Here is a 22705-nt window from a genome sequence, read left to right on the forward strand (position 1 = left end):
CATGTCCTCCCATTTCTATCACATTCAGCCCCAATGCAGACCCTAATTAAGACCCACATTCTCAAAGTATTTCCCCACAAAATGCTTATTAATCACAAATTACAATGAAACAGCCTGGCAAAGACCACCTTAATCACGTGATCAACATGAACATCACGAATAATGGGTCAAATCAAAATCCCAAGCCACCTGAAAGACAGCAATGAGAAGATCACAGCATTGTTCCTGTGAGTTGCTATCTAAAAGGCATAACCTGAATCTAAATATGAAAAAACATCAGATAGCCCCCAAGATATTATACAAAATAACTGACCCACAATCATCAAAAATGTCAGCTATGGAAGTCAAGGAAGGACTAAGAAACTGTTCCAAAATGAAGGAGAATAAAGAGACAAGAAACTTTCACTAAAAGTAACACATGATGCTGCACTGATTCCTTTTGCTATAAGGGATATTCTGTGAAATGTGAGTAGGACCTGAAGATGAGATGGTAATAATGTACTGATGCTAATATCCTGATTCTGATTAAGTGTGGAGGGATGGTAGTAAGGGTCTGCTCCTCACATACCCAACTCTTCTGTGTTTTCTCTCCTGGGTTGGGGCAAAGAGAGGGGAGATGGAAAAAGGTAGCTGTCTCTTACTTAATTAGGTAAGCCTGTTATCTTTTCCCTAGTTAATAATAAATGATGTATGTGTGTGTGTGTGTGTGTGTGTGCGCGCGCGCGCGTGCACATTGCTTTATATATTTTGATGCTGTGTTTTTATTACATAAAGATTTATGATAGTTATATATTCAAAGAAACTGTACCCTTTATCACAGTTAAACCTCTTGGTCACATTTAACCTGTTTGGCTTGGAATCCTGTTTAGCCTGAAATTAATATTTGGGATCCTGCTTTCTTTATGTTTGTATGTGCTTGATATAATCTTGCCCATCCATTTACCTTCTTTTATTTTTTAATTGTAAAATATGCCACTTTCACCATTTTTAAGCATATAATTCAATGGCATTAATTACATTCACAGGGTTGTACAACCATTACCATTATTTCCAAAATGTTTAAAATTTTTTTAACGTTTATTCATTCTTGAGAAACAGAGACAGAGTGCAAGTGGGGGAAGGGCAAAGAGGGAGGGAGACAGAATCTGAAGCAGGCTCCAGGCTCTGAGCTCTCAGCACAGAGTCCAATGAGGGGCTTGAACCCATGAACCATGAGATCATGACTTGAGCTGAAGTCAGATGCTTAACTGACTGAGCCACCCAGGTGCCCCTATTTCCAAAACATTTTAATTAACCCAAACAGAAACTCTGTAACCTCTAGTCCCTGATAACCTCTAATTTACTTTGTGTTTCTATGAATTTGCTTATCCTAGAATCATACAATATTTATCTGGCTTCTTTTATTTAGCATAAGGTCTTCAAGCTTCATCCATGTTGTAGCATGTGCTAGAATTTCATTCCTTTTTATGACTAAATAGTAGTCCATCATATATATATATATATCCTACATTTTGTTTACTCATTCATGTATTTATTGATGGACACTGGTGTTTTTTCCACTTTCTGACTCTTATGAAAAATGCAGCTATGAACATTCGTGTACAAATATCTGCTTTAGTCCGGCTTTCAATTCCTTTAGGTAAAAACTAGAAATGAAATTGCTGGATCTTATTTTACATTCCCTTTTTACTTTGTTTTGAAAGTTTCTCTTGTAGACAGCACACAATCTAAGAATTTTTGTCTTAAAGAAATGTAACTAATTTACAATAATTGTTACTATATATTTTTAGCATTCTATCACCTACAGATAATTTTCATTTTATTGCTCTCTCTAGAGCTTGCTGTATGATGTGTTGACCATGTTCTTTTTGCTTTCTATCTTATCTAAAGAAAGAATATGTGTTTGTGTATATATACATACATATTATGTGTATATATGGTGTATATTACATACAATGTAACTATTACATATTATAATGTACTTTATTACATATATTAGTATATAATATATATGTTCTGCCTATAAATCAACAAATAGTTATATTTCAATTTTAAAGTATTTAAAAAAAATTTTTTTTAACATTTATTTTATTTTTGAGACAGAGAGAGACAGAGTATGAGTGGGGGAGGGTCAGAGAGAGAGGGAGACACAGAATCTGAAACAGGCTCCAGACTCTGAGCTGTCAGCACAGAGCCCGACGCGGGGCTCGAACCCACGGACTGTGAGATCATGACCTGAGCCAAAGTCGGCCGCTTGACCGACTGAGCCACCCAGGTGCCCCTAAAGTATTTTTTAATTTACATTTTTCCTATCATTCAAGAGTAAATCAGTACTTCCTGACTCCTCCTTGCCTCTTCTTTGAGAATATTTTTTAACTTTTCATTGTTTTGGACCATTTCTACAACTTTTAAGATTCTTCTCTATTTAACAGGCACCTGCCACCCGGTCCTTCGGTACAAGGGCTTCCCACTCAGTTCCTAACTTTGCTTCGTCTTGTGACAATCTTGAACACTTCTCCAAGTTCCTTATTCAGAAAGGCACACAGTGGTATGTTTTTAAACCCTTGCATATTTGAAGGAATCTTTCTTGAGACTTCAAACATTAAATGTACCTTTGTGGAGCATTGAATCATTGGCTCACAATCTTTTTCTTTTTTCTTCTGAAAACTCTGTAGACATTCTCTGTTGAAATCAAGGGCAACAAGAGTTTGAAGCCAGTCTGATTTCTCTTCCTTTGTAAGGTTTCCTCTTTAGTCTGTGTGTATACTTGAAAAATTTTAAGATTCCCAATTCTTCAAACATTTTTGTGTGGTGTCAGGTATAGGTCTGATTTTTGCTTGGCACATATTGATCTTTTCCAAGTGGCACTCCTGGGATTGTGTGGTGGTGTTCCTTCATCTATTGGACAAGGGCTCCATCTGGTATCACCCTCAGGATCATGGAGTGTCTGCACAACGCTGCTTTACTCTCTGGTCTCCATACCTACAGACTTTCCTCTTGTCATTTTAATTTCCCCTTCTCCCTGAATTTTTGATGAGATATTTTGACCTTGACCTCTATAGCACTGATTTAATATTTTACAGCACCAATTCTATTCTTTAATCTCACCAAGGGATTAATGGTGAATTTTAATTCTGTGATTACATTTTTAGTTTCTCTTACAGTGTTTCCTTTTCTCATTAATTCCCTTTTCATTTGATCTTTTTTTTTTTTTAAGTCTCATTCTGTGGCTTTTTAAACAATGTCTGTCCCTCTACTCCTTATGGCTTTCTGCCTTTATTTCATAGGGGCCATATATTCTGACATATGTAACACAATGTTGAGTAGGATTTCCACTGTTGATCCAGAGTTCACATGAAGACCCATATTAGGACAAAGGACCTGGTGCCCATCTTCTAGCTCCAGGGATGCAGCCCACATAGACACTATGACTTGATCCTGTGAATTCAACAATTTGGGGGCTGCAGACCACTCAAAGGATTCCTGAGAAGACACGAGAGTGCTCCCAGAGAGGAATGACAAAGCCCCAACTCCCAGCTTCCTTCCTCTTGCCTTGAAGCTGGAAAAGGCAGACCTTCATGAGCCCAGGAGGCTCCTTTTACAGGAAAAAGCTCCAGGGCTTCACCTAGTCAACATTGTCCCTGGAGGGGAGCTCAGTCTTTTCCCCAGCTTCAAACTCCCCACCCCCTTTCCTCTTCCTCCCCAGCTTGTCCTCCTAGCCTGAGCCTTAGGAACAAAGACATTTGAACAAATCCACAGGAACATGTTAATTGACAGACAGGCTGGGTTCCTGTTGCCCTGAGGGGGTCATAGGCTTGTTGAGCACTGCCAGGGGAAGAGGAGAAATGAAAAACTTAGCAATAGCACCCGCTCCTGTATTTTAATGTATTCAGATATGTCCCCTCAAGGAGTTTGCAGGCCCTCCGGGGTACAGGGAGTCTGAGCTGAAACAATTTCTCTTAATTGCTGAAGCAGACACCCAAACAGAATACTGGATTTGAGACTTCCATATGGAGATTGGCTCACTCTGGTTACAGGTTGACGAAGACCCCATCGTAAATTAGGAGCTGCCAAAGTGGGTTTCTCTGAGCACTATTTCTGCAGAATGTTAATAGGTATTTCTGAAAATAGGGTTCCAGTGAAAATAAATTTGAGATATGAATAGTAAATAGTAGCAGTTTCCTTTCTGCAGGACTTCTTGGCATCTTGCATACTAACTGCTTATTATTCAGTCACTCATCCTGCATACACTGAGCATCTACTGTGTACAAAGTGTTGTGGAAACAGGTGAGATTTCCACATGGTCAATGCCTGCAAGAAGCTCACAGCTGAGCATTCCAACACCTTAGTACTCAAATTATCGTCTGGGCCAGTCCCTGCAATACCAACTGAAAACTCGTTAGAAATGCAGACTCTCCAGCCCCGTTGCCAGACCTACGGAATCAGACTCTGCATTTTCACAAGCTCCCCAGTGATGTGTATGTAAATTAAAGTATGAGAAGCCCTGGAATAATGCATTGTTAGGAGAGAAAAAGAACACAAGGAGAAAGAAAACTGGAGATCTTTTGCTGTGGAACCCAAGCAAAATAGTGGCAGCAGAATTAGGGAGGAGCACATTGTCCTCACTTCAGAATAGACACAGCAAGGCTTTGGACAGGAAGACTGAGGAGGACACAGTTCTATTTTGGCATCACCATTGGTTGAGGTAGGGTTCACTTTGAAGAAAAGAAAAACCCTAAGTAATAGGGACTTAAGCAAAATAAAAATTTATTGGGGCACCTGGGTGGCTCGGTCAGTAGGGTGACCAACTTCGGCTCAGGTCATGATCTCACAGTATGTGAGTTCAAGCCCCATGTCAGGTTCTGTGCTGACAGCTCAGAGTCTGGAACCTGCTGTGGATTCTCTCTCTCTCTGCCCTTCCCCTGCTCATGGTCTGTCTCTCTGTCTCTCCCAAAAATAAACATTTAAAAAAAGATAAAAATTTATTCTCTAACTTTAAAGAAGTCCAACAATAGGAAATACTGGGCCAGTATGGCATACCACAAAATCATAGACCCATGTTCCCTCTATCCCACACTCTAGCATCCATTCCAACAGTCAACTTATGGTTAAACATGGCTGCAAAGCCTCCAGCCATTACAGCTACATTCCAGCAAGCAGGATGTAAGGAAAAGTAGTATTTCTTCCTACTTAAAAAGTCATTTCCCTAAGGTTTATACGCCACCTCTATTTGCATCCCATTGTGTGAACACATGTGGGAGACTCTCAAGGAACAACCTGGTGTGAATATGAAAGGAGGCTGATGACCTAGCAGAATTTAAATTATTATTGTTAATATATCCTCCTTTGAACCAACAGTGAGTGAGAACCAGGAAATTTGGGTTACACTTGTTTCTAGAATCAGAGAGAATAAGACAGCTGGAAAATTCTCCAACTCTAGTGCTATGGGAATTGGATGGGGTCATCTCACACAATGACACCAGGCATTTCTCAATTTCTAAATAATAACATTAAATTCACAGAGAGAATTTTCTGAATTAAAATTTTTTATTTGATACATTTCCCTAAAAACTCTAGTGTTTGCAACTGCTTGTCTATTTTTTAAAATAAGTGAATAAATGGCAAATGGTGAAATGAATATTAATAAGAAAGAGAATAAAATTGCAACTTCAACAACTTTTCCATAAGCATATGGTTTTCACTATATTTTGTGCACAGAAAAGAGCCATGTTTCCCTCAGGTAAACTGTTTCTGGTTCTCATTTGCATAGTGAACTTGAATGTATTGAGATTTCCCAGTGAACTACAAAAGGTACAATGATGTCCAGACACTCCATCCCTGAATGGAGCTGAAGTCCACTGCTTTAGGAAAAGGCCAAAGATAATCTGTGAAACCTGAAAGGCCAAATCAAATGACTCCACTGTCATCTGTGGCCCAAATCATACCCTTGAATTCATATCAGAGTTACCCTTGGTTCCTAACCCAGACTTGCTGAATCAGAATCTGCATTTTAGCAAGGTTCCCACATGGTTCTTATGCACATTAAAATTTGAGAAGCATTGTTCAAGGAAAGGGGTTTAAGAATGAGGTTGATCATAGGCATGGAGCGGGGGTGTATTAGGCAGGAAAGTTTCTTAAAGCTGACTCCATGAAGCTATGTGTGTGTGTCTGTGTGTGTGTGTTAGCGCACTTGTGTGTGCCCACACACACTCATGTGAAAATAAACAAAGGAACACAAGGTCTTGGTTTGCCTGAAATAGCTGAGCTAAACAAAATGCTTTGTCCTCAATATACATGTGTATACTTTTCATTCATTCATCTATTCATTCCCATACCACACACATTTTCACATGCGTGCTGTGGCGTACATTCATATGCAGGCACACAATCACAGGCATACCTGCCCACTCACATGCGTGTACATCTTCATGTGTATTCACACACACATGCAGGCCTGGGGTGACAATGATGGTGCCCTGTTAGCAGCAGACACAGGCCCATTTCCCAGGCATGGTGGTGTGCCACGTGTTGCTACCCTGGCCAGTATGTGGCTACCTCCAGATCCTTCTGTCCAGATTGCTGGAATTGTGCTGAACTCCACCCCTATCTGTGGCAACCCATTTCCAGAACAACCGCAGGATGAGTAAATCCCTGCAGTGTTTGTCATTTTGCCATAGGATGGCTTCTGTCTCTACCCTGCCTTCCTGTATATGAGTCACAGGACTTCCTTTTTGAGTTCAAAAGTGTTTTAAAGATCATCCTTTCTGACCATCTCAATGTACAGGAGACTGAGGCCCAGAGAGGACAGGGATTTGCTCAAAGCCACCCAACAAATCAGAGGCAGAGCTTAACTTGAGCCCTAATCTAGGGCCAGGGTCCCTTTTACTCTATGTCCCTCCAAAAGAAGCCTCCCTCTCCCCAAGGCCCTGATCCTTCTGCTAGGCCTTCCTGGCAAAGCTAGGGTGGGACCAGCACAACACAGTGGCAACAAGTGGCCAGGAGCACCCAGTGATACATTGGCCACATAGTTAAGAGGGGCAAGAGGTGCTGCTGTCCAGCCTGTGAGATATGACCCCACCCCACTGCCCCCACTCCTTCATGCAGGCCCTTCAAATGACTCAACATTCCTAGATCCCCCTGGAGCTCAGGAAAACAGAAATAGGAGAAGAGAGGGAAGAGGCAGAGGGGCAGGCAGGGGAGGCAGAGTCCCAGAAAATTTTCTTTTTCTAGAAAATAAAATATGGCTCTGTCATTCCATAAATGTCTTCTTCTCTACCCATGCCTGCTCTGCTTCCTGCCAGACCTGCTCATTTTCTCTGCCTGGTGTTCAGATCCATGACAGGCATAGGGGTACCAAGAGGAATCATAGCTGAGGCGACCATGCCCCCCTTCAAATCCACCATTGCAACCTGGCGTGAGAAGAGCAGAGGGAACTCATTGGAGGGGCACTTTCTGGAGTAGTGAATATTCAGGCAAGGCTGGCAGACTTAACCCCATGAAGTGGGGAGGAGAGGCATCCTAGAAAGAGGGAGAGTAGGCACGAAAGCCTGGAGGGGAGAGTGCTTTGATCGATCATTTAGCACGAGTAGGGCAGAAATACAAAGAGAGGAGTCAGAAGAAAAGACCAGAGGGACTGTCCAGGCAGAAGGAGGGCAGCACAGGTCCCAGAAGCACTCTGAAGGTACTCAGGCTGCTGGAAACAAAACACACTAAGGAACATGCATGGCCAGTCCTCTCTTACTATCAGAGGGAAAACAAGCCCAGAGACAGGTGGGACATCCAAGATCACACTGTGGGCAGAAGCAGTAGGAACACCAGAAACTCAGCCCCACAACTATCTGATTATCAGGTCAAATCATTCCTTGTTCCTAGCAAGTCCTGCCCATCCCAAGCTTAAGTATCAAAACACTCCTAAAGGGAGTAGTAAAAACACAAGGTTATCAGGGGAGCTTTTCTTATGGGAAACAGCCTGACAAAAGCAGAGATGGGGGCCCCACAGAGACCCGCCGCTGGGCAGATGTGTAATCAGGTGGGGACTGGATGCCTTGATTGCCCAAGCACCTACAAGGAGTCCCGTGACCCTGGAGTAACATGTCACCAGGGGCAGCTTCAGGAGGACAACCTCTGGCCTGGCTCCCTTTGCACAGTGAGAGGTGGGCCCTCTCCAGCGCTGAGGCTGGGTGAACCCCTGAGCTAGAGGAAGCCTCTGGAGACAGAACAAGCAGCTTCAGGTCCTGCTGAGTGTGTTCTTGTCAGGAGAGTTATCTCGAGAGAGAGAAGAGGCAATTATATTTAGTATTTTCTGCCCCATACATGATTCAGTTGAATAAAGAATGTCACCTTTGCTGTAAAAATCAATTCTAACAAGGAAAACACTTCTACACTCAACAAAATCTTGGGGATGCACAAGCATTAATTAATAATGTTGCTGCTCCATCTTTTCCATCAACCACTAACCCCTATTCAACAGTACATAGGGTCAAAGAATTCCGGAGGTAGGAGAAACAGGAAATACTCCTTGGAGAGGGGGCCTTGTGCTCTAGTATTAGACCCAGCAGTAGCACAAACAGGAGGAAGGGAGCAGATTATCCCAGAAGACAGGCAGAAGAGACCATGTGTCAAAGTCCAGGCAAAGCCCTCAGCTGCCCAGCTCAGCACAGGTATCAGCAAGGGGATCCAACACAGCTCTGCCCTCTAGGACTCAGTTCCTCTATCTGCGTAAATAATGAGGGCGTTGGCCCTTTCAGCTAACATGTTCTGTGACTCCAGAGTCAAGTCCAGGGTTGAGCAGCAACAGCCTACACACCAAATCAGGTCCACAGCTGTTTCTGCATAGCCGGTGAGCTGAAAATTGTTTTTACATTATTAAAGGGCTGTAGGAAGAACAGAAAATTGCAAGGAAGCTCTGTGACAGAAACTGCATATCGCCCACAAGGCCTAAAGTACTTATTATCTAGCCTTTTCTAGAAAGTATGCCGATTCCTGATCTGGATAATTTTGTATCTGTACTTCTGCCCCATTAGAGTTCATAGAACTGTCTGGAACTCTTTGGGATAAGCAGGATTTCTCACTGGTTATGCAATCATTGTTTGATTCTCTTTCCTCCACTGCTCTGTAGCTTCAGAAAGGTTCATTCTAGAGCACTCCTAGACCCTAGCATGTAACAGATCTTCAGTGTGAATGAAGTCTGTGCTTCTCACATCCCTGTAGCCTGTATCCAGCACTATTCAGGCCACACAATTACTTCTGCATAATGTAGACTGTAACAATATGCTATTTTATCCAATTAACCATCACTGAGGGCTCTATTAGGACAGGGTTCCGTGAGAGGCTGGTAGCCAGGCCTGGCTCTTTCTATCAGGAGCTTACAATCTAATAAGAAAAATCAGAGATGGACTCAAATAACTGTAATACAAGATAGACCATGATTCATGCCCCAAAAGAAAGTCAAAGAAAGTTAAATGCACACACGAAAGGGAAAGGCAATTATAGCTGAACAGGAATTAACACTCCACTAGATAAATTGGCAAAGCCAGGAGAAGACAATTCACAAAAGGGAATACATTCTAATAAAACAAATATATGGGAAAATCTTAGCTTTACTAGTAACCAGAAAAATACTAATAAAAAGTACAATGAGATATCTTTTTACGATTATTAAAATAGTAAAATATCTATTTCAAGTCATAATACCCAGTGCTCTCAATGGTACAATGAAATGATTCTCACACACTGATATTAGGTGAGGGTAAAATTGAATAACTTTGAAATCAATTTGGTAATAATATCAAATATAAAAATGTATAAACTTTATGATCCAGACATCCCACTTCTAACAATTGGACCAAAGAAAATAATTCAAAATAAGGAAAAGTTTATATGCTAATATATAAAACTACTACCTTAGCCGTTACTTGGAAGCAATATAAAAATCTTACTGTGGAATTTCTCTGGATCCCTTTTCTACACCAGCTACCTGACTATTTAAGGATGACTCACATTAGTAGAAAAGAACCCTGTCCCTAGAAACACAAAGGGAGTTTCCCTAATGAAGAGTCTCTGTTGGGTGGCTGGACTGTCACATGTAGTTTCGGCACGGTCAGTGGGTGTTTTCTGCCACATGGACAGGAAAAGCAGAGAAAGTTGCTCAGCTGAGGGAGAAAGGAAAGAATGAAGTTTACACAGACATAAGATATACCTCATGACATTTGCATCCCTGTTCCAGGGGTCCCCAAAGCCCAGCCACATGCCTGTCCTTGGCTACTATAAGATGCCTTGATATCCTCTGCACAAAGACCCCTTTTCTGTTTCAGCTAATTTAGGTTAAGTTTCTGTGTGTAACTATTACAAATTGTGATGAAGACTGTAGACGCAACATAGGGAAAAGGCCTTTTGACCCAATAAGGGTTGCAAAATAAATCATTTATTATATTACAAATGTATTACAAATGCAAAATTTGTGGGCAGAAATGGTAGAAAAGAATACATTACCATGTTAAAAGTTTACTAGAAGCGGGATAGAAGTGATTATTTTCTCTATTCTCGTACTGCTGTGTTGCTTTTCCTGAACTGAAAAAAAATTTTTTGAGGAGATGAATCATAGATTCATCTATGATAAATTGTGATATGGAATGAACAGTGACTGGTGCCCGGACAGAGGGCAGATATGGAGCCATGGAACCCAAGGGAAGGATATTTTTATTACCTCCACCGGAGAGATCAGAGTAAAAAGGAAAGCAGCATCTGAAATGAGCTTTTAGATGGAGAAGGGAAATTGAGATGGAGAGAAAGGAGAAATGAAAACTTGGAGGCAGAAAAGCATCTCATTTGGGCCATTCTTTATGGCAAGAGCAAGTCAAAGGAAGATCAGTAGGAAATCAAGCTACACTGTAGAAGTTTTAAACGGTTGATGGGTGGTTCAGTCAGTTGAGCTTCTGACTTGGGTTCAGGTCAGTCTCACAGTCACGAGTTCAAGACCCCATTATGCTCACTGTTGTCAGCACAGAGTCACTTGGGATCCTCTTTTCTCCTTCTCTTTCTGCCCTTGACCCACTCTCTCTCTCTCTCAAAAATGAATAAACATTTTAAAATAAAAAATAAACAGATGACCTTCAGCCCACATTAGCCCAGTTTTTTATTTGGTCAAGACAGTGATCACATATTTCTAAATTAGTTGCTATGCCTTTCATCTCTAATCCTACTCCTCTAAGTTCTGCTTTGTGATCAGGGACCTAGAACTCTTATTCTGTTTGGACACTTGACACCTTCTTCGCCTGTGCCGATAGGGGGAGCTAAAGGGAAACCACAAGGTAGAGGCGTAAGGGAAACCCCACAGGTGGGAGGAGTCACTGATTTGGCTTTAACTTATAAGGTTGACTGTTCACACACCATGTGATCCAGCACTCCCACTCCGAGATTTGTCTTTGAGAAACCCAAGTGCACTGGGAGACATGCTTGAGAATGTCCTTTCCACGGTAGGGGGTGGGGGAGGGGGAACAGGACAGATGATGTGCCCTGGGGTTGGACACTCCCTTCTTCAATCCCCAGAGCACAAGACCTCATGCCCTCCCCTCTGGCTATCCAGGATAACCATCCCTGCTCAAAGCAGGCCTCAGTTTACCAGTCAGAAGATGCCAGAAAATCTGATTCCTTTCCCTAATGAAAAATTAAACAAAACAAAAGGCTCAAACCTTTAGAAACACAGGCAGGTTCTTTCCTGGGAGGGAGCTATGGTGAAGCCTGGGGACAAAGTGCTTTTGTTCTTTCTGGAAAGCCCACAGGAGCCAACAAAACAAGATACCAGTTAATGTTTCAATAATATAGTCTGTTAGATAATCATTGCTGGCCAAAATCCAATCTAGCCTACTTTAAAAGAATAAGTCTTATCTCCCCATTGCTTCAATGCAAACTAAAAGGATAGAAATCTGTACACAGTGGGTAAGTAATGATCTTCATCCAGGGTGGTAGGAAGAAGTCTGTCTCATCAGTGAGAGAGGAGCGGTTGAAATGCATTATGGGGTTTGGTTTTGTTTTGAGCCCTGTGGTTGGCTCAGGAATGGCCCCAAAGATATCCAGGTCCTAGGCCCTGGAACCTGGGAATATCACTTGATAGGGCAAAAGGGTCTTCACAGGTCTGATGAAGTTAAGGGTATGGAGATGAGGAAGCTATCCTGGATTAACTGCATGGGCCCTCAATGCAATCACAAGTGTCCTTATAAGAGGGAGGCAGAGGGAGACACGATGCAGAAGAGGGGAAGACAATGTGAGTGTGGAGGCAGAGGTTGCAGAGATGGAGCCACAGGCCAAGAGATGCCAGCAGCCACCAGAAGTTAAAAGAGGCAGGGAGCTGGGGCCTCCCCTGGGCCATTCCAAGGAATGTGACTTAGCCCTCTTAAGACTCAGTTTGATTTTCTGACCTCCAGAACTGTAAGAAAGTAAATTTCTGTTGTCTTAAGCCACTAAGTTTGAGGCGATTTGTTAGACCAGCCATAGGAAATCAATACAAGCCCGGACCACCAGGACCCTGTGACTTCAGTGGCAGTGACCTTCTTTGCCTAAAAGACTTTGAATAATTCCCCCTGACTCTTCTGTAGGGTATAAATAAGTTGTACCTTGAAAGAAAGAGGTAAGTGAAACTGCATAGGTAAACTGAGGTCAGATCATGAAAGATTTTTTTTTTTAAGATTTTAATTTTTAGTATTCTCTACACCCAACTTAGGGTTCAAACTCACAACCCTGAGATCAAGAGTCACATGCTCTACTGACTGAGCCATCCAGGTACCCCTGAAAGACCTTAAATGACAAACTAAGGACCTTGACTCTTACCCCTAAATTCTAGGAAGTCAGAGAATGTCTGGGGTAGGGAAAAGGTTTGAGCAGATTTTTTGTTTTTAATACACCTTAGCTCTGTAAAGAAAGAAATGGGAAGCAGCAAAATTATAAGCCAAGACACAGAGAAGAGGTTGTTTTTATCATGCACCTGTCAGGTGAAGGGACACTCATGAAGGCCTTGGACTCTGGCAGCAAAGGGAAGAGTGGCTTTTTAAGAAGGGAAGTGGAGGAGAGCAGGTAATTTTCAAAAAGGACAACCAGGTTCCATCTTGTTCGGATGACATATACAAGAAAAGGAAGGCATTTGATCATACCTCTCTGCATATATTTCTAAATGGGCAAAAACCAGACAAAATTATTCACTTAAAAAGAGTCTTTTTTTTAATGCTTATTCATTTTTGAGAGAGAGAGAGACAGTGTGAGCAGGGGAGGGGCAGAGAGAGAGGGGGACACAAAATGAAGTAGTGTCCAGACTCTGAGCTGTCAGCACAGAGCCCGATGTGGGGTTCAAACTCACCTGAGCCAAAGTCGGACCCTTAATCGACTAAGCCACTCAGGCGCCCCCAAAAAAGACATAGTCTTTTAAATTCTAAAAAGACCAGTGCAACTGTCGTTGGTGCCATGATCAGTAAAAGCTGACGTACACACTCCTTTTGAGCCAAATTTTGTAAAGCATTTCACATGGGACCTTCGAATGATCAGTGCAAAAGTGGGATGCAGAAGTGGGGCTTTTACAAGGCAGGTGGCCTGATAAGGACAAACATGCTTCAGGCTGGGAGGCAGGAGCTCTTGGGTTCAGTCCTGGCTCTTCTACTAGCTGTATGGCCTCAGATAAGTTCTTGCCCCTCCCCCTCTCTGAGTGTGTGTCTCCCCCTAGACCAGCAGTGTTCAAACTGGGTGCCAGAGTTCTGGAATACTGAAGAGGTGCCCAGGAGCCACAAAGGCCTGAGAGTGAGTAGTGGGTCCCTCTCGTGCCTCCTGGAGGGGCTGGTAAAATGTGAAAATTGTTCATTCTCTTCCTTCAGCTGACATTTACTGACCTCTCACTATTTGCCTGACATTATTCTAAGTTCCTACCTGTATTATTTGTTTTACAGATGAGGAAACTGATTCACAAAAGGTGAAATGGCTTATTTGAGGTTGTAGAGCTCATAGAGGACAGAGCTGGGATTTGAACACACACAATGTGGCTCCAGGGCCCATGGTTTCAGAAGCTTGCTTCATGTCCCTGGGTATTCTCTCCCTCTTCTGAGCTCCCACAGCCCCCCGGTTTGTCCTCCATCACCTCTGTAGTACACTGTCCTCTCTAGCTCTAGGGTGGCCTGTCAGACTCTTCCAGGTTACACTGGGAGCAAGTTGAGGTTGAGGATTGAGTCAGGTTTATCTCTGTCCCCAAATAGCACATCCTGGCCCACTAGATGTGGCTCTAGGTAACCATTCCTGAGGGGCTGTCCAAATGAAGGCTTAGATGGGGGAGGAGGGAGCTCAGCAATGAGGTGACTCTTCACTCACTGGGCACAGACTCTGTGCCAGACCCTACACTGGCACTATGAACACAGAGAGGAATCTAACTGGGCCCCTGACTTCCGGAAGCCCAGCCTGGCCAAGCAGACAGATCCAGAAGCTGATAACAGAAGCCCTGTGTACTATTGTCTAGCATCATCCAGACAAACCCTGCATTACACTGGCAAAAATAATGAGATCACAGAAAACCTGCCCGGGCCTCTGAGAGCCAGTCTTCTCCCCAGACTTGGAGCCTGGCTAGTTGTGAGGGAGAGCAGGCAGATGGAGACGCTGGGTGGCCAACCCCCACCCAAAAGGCCCTTCATTCCCTCATTCAGCCGAGCAGTGCCAGGACTGGCCCTGGAGGGAGCAGACGAGATAGATCAGACACGGTCCCTGCCCTAGAGGATTTCATGGGCCAGTGGGCATGGTGAGCTGCAGACACAAAACCATCCTGCTAACACACAGAACTCAGACACAAGCAAAGCATCTTTAGGTGCCACGTGGGGGGCACGGATTTGCAGATCGCAACTGCTAAGCATGCACTGAACCAAACCTTGACTTTACAGAGATAGAAACTGAAGGCCAAAACTGGGGAAGGGACTTGCCCACAGTCACACAGTAGTCAGTGACAAAACAGGACAGGAGCCCATGCATTCCGTCTCTTCACACCCCACCCTTTCCCCCAGTTTGGAAGGTAGAATTCTCAATGATTTCATACCTGCTTTCCCCAGCAGTTGCTGAGATTTAGGGAACAACAGACAAAAGAATTCAAGGCTCCCATTCCCCATGCCCAACTCCTCGGCCTACAGGGACAGTGGACACACTCCTGTTGTATTGCTGCTCTCATACCCAGCTTAGACCAGGGCCTGCCTGCGGACCAGATCCCTGATCTTCACACCTGCTTCCAGAGCTCCAGGGCCTTGCCATCTGCTTGGGTTCTGGCTAGCCCCAACCCACACTGCTTGCCCAAGCCTCTGGGCTGCAGTTCATACTTCTGAGGTGGACCCAGAGAGCTGGAATCATGAGGCACTTTTGTCCAGAGCAGGAGGGAAGAGGGGAGGAAGAGAAGAAGGGGATTCCTACTTGATGAGCACTTACTGGGTACTAGAGGTAGCACTAACACCTTCCCATTCATCCTTACAACTCCTGTCTGGAAGGGTAGGATGACCTATCTTTCCAACAAGGAAATTTAGGTCAAAGAGGGCTGCAAGAATCACTGCTGGACAATCACCAAGCTCTGGAAGCCAAAAGGGCATTTTGTGTCACCAGTAGGGCCTGCAGCCCATTTGTGAATACCATTTCCTGTAGCTTTGTTCCACAAAGAATGGCCAGGCTTCCTTCTCCAAGTAAATGACAGCTGCTGGTAGTAGTAATAGCAGCATGAACAGTGTAAACAATGGAATGGACAAAGGCTTCAGGTTTCAGACTGAATTTGAAAGCCCTGGGGCTCTGAGGAGCTACGTCAAGGCCCAGGGACCACTGGACATGATAGAATCAGACATGGCTGTCCTTGGAATGAAGCAAAGCCTGGAGCAATTCAACTAATCCAGGGACTACCTTATCAAATATATACATAGCGAGTGTCATAAGAAGGTGGGTCCTTGATTGTGTCAATATCAATTCAGTCAGTAGTCCCCTATGGTATCCCATACAAGGGGCCCAAAGGGTCTGTGTGTAGGGAAGTGTCAAATATGTTTGTTCATACTCTATACCCAGCACCTAGCACGAAGCCGGACACGTAATGGACTCTTGATAATTTTGTTGGATGAAAAAGTGCAATCAGACAGGGCTCTGACCCCCAAGGGAGCTCCTCTCTTTTCTGTTCTACATTGGCTTCTATGTAGTAGTTCCTTTGAACAAAAAAGTTTTTTAAAGGCAGAATTGAGATTCAATGACATATTTCATGCTCCTTCCTTTACAGAAAGGGAAACTGAGGCACAGAAAGGCAGAGGGACTTGCCCAAAGGCAGAGAGCTCAGCAGTACAGTCAGTGAGTTTCCACAGATGCAGGCTTTCTCCTCCACCCTGTTAGATCATCTTCCAGAATGCTGAGATGGTGGGGCCAAGAGCGGGGCTGGGCTGGGCACTGCTGGGGCTGCGGCTTCCAGGCTCCTGGTGCCAGAACTCAGGGAGGGGGAGGCTTCTCCTATCGTTCCCACTGCTGGGAACAGAGCTCGGATGCAGTCAGAGGGAGCGCGCCCAAGATTTATGTGCCAGGATGTTTATCATTGTGTTATTTATAATATTGAAAAATTGGAAATGACCTAGAAACGGGTTAATAAATTATGCCACAGCCTGTTAATGAAATATAATGCAGCTAAATTCATCTCCTTGAAGTCTGTTAAATGGCAAGTTAGAATCGAGGCAAATACAATCCTCTAAATAGAACTGATATCAATTTTAAAACATACATATATTTGGGGGGAAAAAATGGCTTGTCAGAATATATCCTAATATTAAGAATAGTTATTTTTAGGGAGGTTGAAGGCATGGTTAAAGAGTGATTTTTTTCCTTCTACATAGTTTTCTGTACTTTCCAAATTTTCTACAATAAATACTTATTACCCTTAAAATCTGAAAGTAAAAAAAATTAAGATTCCCTGACCAAGGTCAGGTCCCTCTGATAGAGCCAGACTCATTCATCCTTTGTTCAGCAAACATTCACTCAACATTTTGTTTCAGACCATTGTGTTTCCAGACACTGGAAATGTCTCAGCTTAAAAGCACACAGATACCATTTTTAATCCACTTCATGAGGCAGTCACCATGTATCAATAGGATTTCTCTTAATTGATGAACCAATCATTAGAGATTCTGAAAATGTTGTAATACATATTATGCATTTTAGAAAAGCAATTTAACATTCAAGCTTTAAAACCCCGAAAGATACTGCGGCACCTGGGTGGCTTAATTGATTAAGCATCTGACTCTTGATCTTGGCACAGGTCATGATCTCATGGTTCATGAGTTTGAACCCCATGTTGGGCTTTGTGCTGACAATGTGGAGCTTGTTTGGGATTCTCTGTCTCCCTCCTTCTCTGCTCCTCCCCTTCTCTCTCTCTCTCTCAAAAATAAATTAAAAAAAATTTTTTTTAAGCCCAAAAGATACTGTTTATGTCTTTTGCACCCTGTAAATTGTCCATTGCCTTCTAAGAAGAAATCATGCCAGTTCTGTCCCCTGCATAGACTTAATGTTTCTTTTTATCTCCCAGGTGACCTTATCATTGGTACTAATGGTCCCTGGTACACTGTGTGACTTTGAACAAGTCACTTGACCTCTCTGGGTTTCAGCTTCTCCCTCTGTGAGAGATTTCCCAGCTTGAGATTCTTAGCTACTTTCAGTTCCTTGGTAGTAGTCAGTGGACTGTGTCAAGATAAAGAGTTTTTCAGCCTTCAGATGAAGTCAGGCCCTTACATGGTATCCCTCAAATGAAAGGTCATTGATTTCTGTATCCAGACTTCCAAGCATTGCAGAGAAGTGGCATCCTTCAGGGGTGGCGCTAAAATAGATTAGGCATCCTAAATGGGCAAATCATTCTGATCTAAATCTTTATGGGCTCCCAGTGCCTCATTAAACGTCCAAGCCCTGGAGGCTCTGAACCACAGCTCCTCCTTCCCCAAAGCCCTTCAGGAGGAGTTCTGATTACCCCATAAATTACATGCTGTCGGAGGGTATCTGCAGGCCCTTCATCTTGCAATCCAGCCACTGTTTTTATGGGATATGGATCCTGCCAGGCTTGGGCTCTCCATCCCCATGGTTACCAGGGAGGGCCCAATGGAACGTCTTCCTTCGAGCACTAGCTCAATCTCCACTGATGTTTCTTTCCTCCCAGGAACACATTAAATTCTCCTGAATGGAGAGTTCTTTCTATCAGAAGCCTTTGTTGTCAGTTCTTCTGCCAAAACGAAGTCTACATAACTTGCAGATCCTGTTGCCAACTTCAGTGAAACTGAATAAGCCACTTTCCAGACACGTGACGAGTCTCACTTCTAATCCTCTCAGGATCTCAAAGGGGCTTGCCCAGTGGCCAGAATCACTATTAGGACCCCAGTTTCAGAGCCAGACACCAACCAGCCAAGCACCATAATGGTGGAGCCATAAAATTATAAAGTAGAAAGAAGGCCAAAACTTTCTCAGCCCAACCCCCACTCAAGTTCAAAAATCTTTGTCTTTCAGCTCAGCATGGCCTGCTGTTGATCTCCATGCCTGGAATGCCTCCATCTCACTCTTGTGGCTGTTTAGGTCCATTGCCTCCTGTCTTATTTGGATTTTTCCACATGTTGACCATGAGACAAGGATTCAAGTATAAATATATATTTATATATATTTCAAACCCAGGAAATACCTGTTGATGAGCAGGAGGTTATGTAGGGAAGGGAAGGCAGCCAATAAGGGTATGTGGTCAGGGGTGCCTGGATGACTCAGTTGGTTAAGAATCTGACTTCGGCTCAGGTATGGTTCATGAGTTCAAGCCTGCACCTGGAACCTGCTTTGGATTCTCTATCTCCCTCTCTCTACCTCTCTCCTGGTCAAACTCTCTCTCTCTCTCTCTCTCTCTCTCTCTCTCTCTCTCTCGCTGTCTCAAAAATAAATAAACATTAAAAAAAAATTTTTTAAAGGGCATGTGGTCAAGCTTCAACCCACTGGGGACCTCTGGGGGTCACAGTTCTCCACCCTCCTCCCAGGGCAAGATTGCTGGGGTATGCACACACTATTGGTCACAGTTGGAGGCTGCTGGGGAAGACACTTTTAGTTCTGTGGCACTTCTGGCCTGCCATGGGCACTGGCCAGCAGGATAAACCTTTAGGCAAAGAGATGCAGATGCTGACACTTGGAAACCAGGTGTTCACCACAACGGGAAGGGTAAAAAGTATAGCTACTCAGACACTTGGCAGGCAGCTCATCTCTAGGAAGCTGTGCTGAACACTGCATCCTGTGCAGAGTTAGGCCAGCTGTATCTCTTTTTGTAACCTTGCTTCCCTAGGAAGAGGCAGGGAAATTGTAGACATTGGGCCCCAAGGAGGAAAGTGAGTGCCCTCACAGCCAATGGCTGTAGACACAGGACCTACCTACTGATGACACCAGGTCTGATGACCTTTCTTTACCCAGATGCCCCTTCATTCCCAATCCTGAGGTGATACATTTGCTCCTTCAAGAAGATTTGGGGGAACCCAGAAGTGCATGCTTGTTGATGCCTTCCCTGTCTCACTTTCTCACTCTGCTATATGTGTTTCTTGGGGTCATCTTCCAAATAAACTACTTGCAATCAAACCCTCACTTCAAGTCTATCTCTGGAGACCGCAAACTAAGCAGGCAATGGGCAGAAACGGTCAGAGAGGTGAGAGGGAGGCATTTTTCTGGAGAAGTGTAGATCGTAAGACTGAATACTATTAAAATGCCAGTTCTTCTCAAATTAAATGCTCTGATTAATACAATCCAATCAAAAACATAGTGGGACAACATTTAGAACTCAGTTTTAAAAAGGAATTTTTAAGTCAGTATATCAGTTTCCTATTGCTGCTTTAACAAATTGCCACAAACCTAGTGGCTTACAACAGCACAAATGTATTCTCCTACAGTTCTGGAAGGTCAGAAATCTGAGATGGCTCTTAAGAAACTAAAATCAAGGTATTGACAGGGCTTGTTCCTTCTGAAAGCTCTAGGAGATAATTTGCTCTTTGCCTCTTTCAGCTTCTAGAAGTTGCCTGTATTCTTTGACTTGTACCCCCAGCAGACCAATCTCTGCCCCCACCATCTTCTCTGTTAACTCCTGCCTCACTCTTACAGGGATCCTTGCAATTACCTTGGGCTCATCTGGATAATCCAGGATAATCTCCCCATCTCAAAATCCTTCACCTAATCACATCTGCAAAATTTTTTTGTCAGGTAAGGTAACATCCATAGGTTCCAGGGACTAAGGACATGGACTTCTTGGGGGCGGGGGCGAATTTTTCAGCCTGATACTGTTAGATTAGACAAACAGATGAATTAGAATTGCCAAGAAACTTTTGAAGAAATAACAAGTAATGAAGTTTACTTGCTTACTTGATAAACTCTAAAACTCTAATAATTAAAACAGTATACTATTAGTAGAAAAATCAATAGTAACACAGTCATATAGAAATAGATCCAAATATGTTAAAGATTGGTTTAAGACAAATGTGGTAAATCAAATAAATGGAAAAAGAAAGAAGTGATTATTAACTACATAGGTCAACTGATGAATTTCACGAGGACAAATAGTTTTCTTAAAACTTTAAACAAAATAAATTGTAGGTAGATTAAAGATATAATGTTTAAGAGTTCAACCAATAACGTAGTAGAAGGAAATATAAATAAAAAGATATTTACTAGCTTTTAGTATTAAAAAGGATTTCTCAGGGCACTTGGGTGGCTCAGCTGGTTAAGTATCTGACTCTTAATTAGGGTCAGGTCATGATTTTGTTGTGAGATAGAGCCTTGTGCTATGCTGTTTCTTCTCTCTCTCTCTCTCCCTCTCAAAAATAAAAAATAAAAAAGGAAGATTTCTCAGTATAAAAGAAATAAAATTCCTAAAAGAAAAAATAATGAATTTGACTACATAAAATTTATTTATTTATTTATATTTGTTTGTTTTGACACAGAGAGGAAGCATGAGCAGGGAGATAGAGAATCCCAAGCAGGCTCTACACTTCAGAGCAGAGCCCGATGCGGGGCTCAAACCCATGAACCATGGGATCATGACCTGAGCTGAAGTCAAATGCTTAACTGACTGACCCACTCAGACTCCCCTGACTGCATAAAATTTAAAGTCTCTAAGTCAAATATACTATTCTATGAATAGCCAATAAACTCATGAAAAAGTGTTGTATATCCTAGGTCATCAAGGAAATGAAAATTATTATTACAATGAGATACCACTACAAGCCCCTAGAATGACTAACATTTGTAAAACTTGCAATACCAAATGTTGGCAAAGATATGGGTAAACTGGAACCTCATATACTGCTAGTAAGAATGTAAAATGATATAATCACATTGGGAAATTGGTTGGCAGTTTCTAAAATAGTTAAACACATACTTACTATATAATCTAGCAATTCCATTCTTAGACAGTGATCCAAGAAAAATAAAAGCATATCTACAAAAAAGACTCATACAATAATGTTCATCAGAGCATTATTCATAATAGCTAAATACTAGCTACAATCCAATGTCAATGGACAGGAGAATAAATCAACAAACTGTGCTATATTAGTACAAAGGAATACTACTAGGCAATAAAAAGGAACAAAGTGTATCAAAAGTGACAATATGGCTAAACCTCAAACATAATAGGTTGAATGAAAGAATCCAGACACAGAAAAGTGTGTAGATGGTAATTCCATTTGCATGAAATGCTAGACCAAGCAAGACTGATCTTTGGTGACAGAAGTCAGAGCAGTGGCTGCTTGTGGCTGAGCAGGTGGGACTGAGGATTGACTAAGTAGGGACACAAGAAATATTCTATATTTTGATAGAAACGTGGGTCACACAAGCATATGCGTTTGTCAAAACTCATCAAACTTAACACACTCTGTGCATCTCAATAATGAAAAGTGAAAAGAGAAGTGACAAGTTAGAAATAATATTTGTGGGGGCACCTGGCTGGCTCAGTCGGTGGATCTTGCAACTCTTAATCTCGGGGTTGTGAGTTTGAGCCCCACATTGGTTATAGAGATTACTTAAAAATAAAATCCTAAACGGGGCACCTGGGTGGCTTAGTCGGTTAAGCGTCCGACTTTCGCTTAGGTCATGATCTCGCCATTCGTGGGTTCAGCCCCGCGTCAGGCTCTGTGCTGACTGCCAGCTCAGAGCCTGGAGCCTATTTCGGAGTCTGTGTCTCCCTCTCTCTCTGACCCTCCCCTGCTCACGCTATCTCTCTCTCTCTCTGTCCTAGAGATAAATAAAAACTATTTAAAAAAAAATAAAATCCTAAAAAAAAGAAATAATACTTGTGAAAAATATGACAAAGTCTTATAACTTTAACATATAAAGATTATTTGGAAACCAATAGAGATGAACATCCCAAAGGGGAAAAAAGTGATCGCAAACAGTCAATTCCTTCCAAAAGAAGAAACACACACACACACACACACACACACACACACACAGATATGATAAGTAGTAATAAAATTGTATGGATATATATCATACACATATACATATGTGTATAAATACATACCTAAATACAAAATATAATACAAAAAAGCTTTATATATGAAGAGTAGTAATAAAAGAAGCACTAATTAAAACAATAATTCTAGGTATCAACTTGATTAATAAAAATTGTTCATTACAATGCTGAAACTATGTGGCTATCTGGATAAAGAAGGGGGAGAGCCCTCAA

The sequence above is a fragment of the Hyaena hyaena genome, unplaced genomic scaffold (genome assembly GCF_003009895.1).
Source record: "Hyaena hyaena isolate Hyena2069 unplaced genomic scaffold, ASM300989v1 scaffold_93, whole genome shotgun sequence".
In the NCBI taxonomy this organism is placed as follows: Eukaryota; Metazoa; Chordata; class Mammalia; order Carnivora; family Hyaenidae; genus Hyaena; species Hyaena hyaena.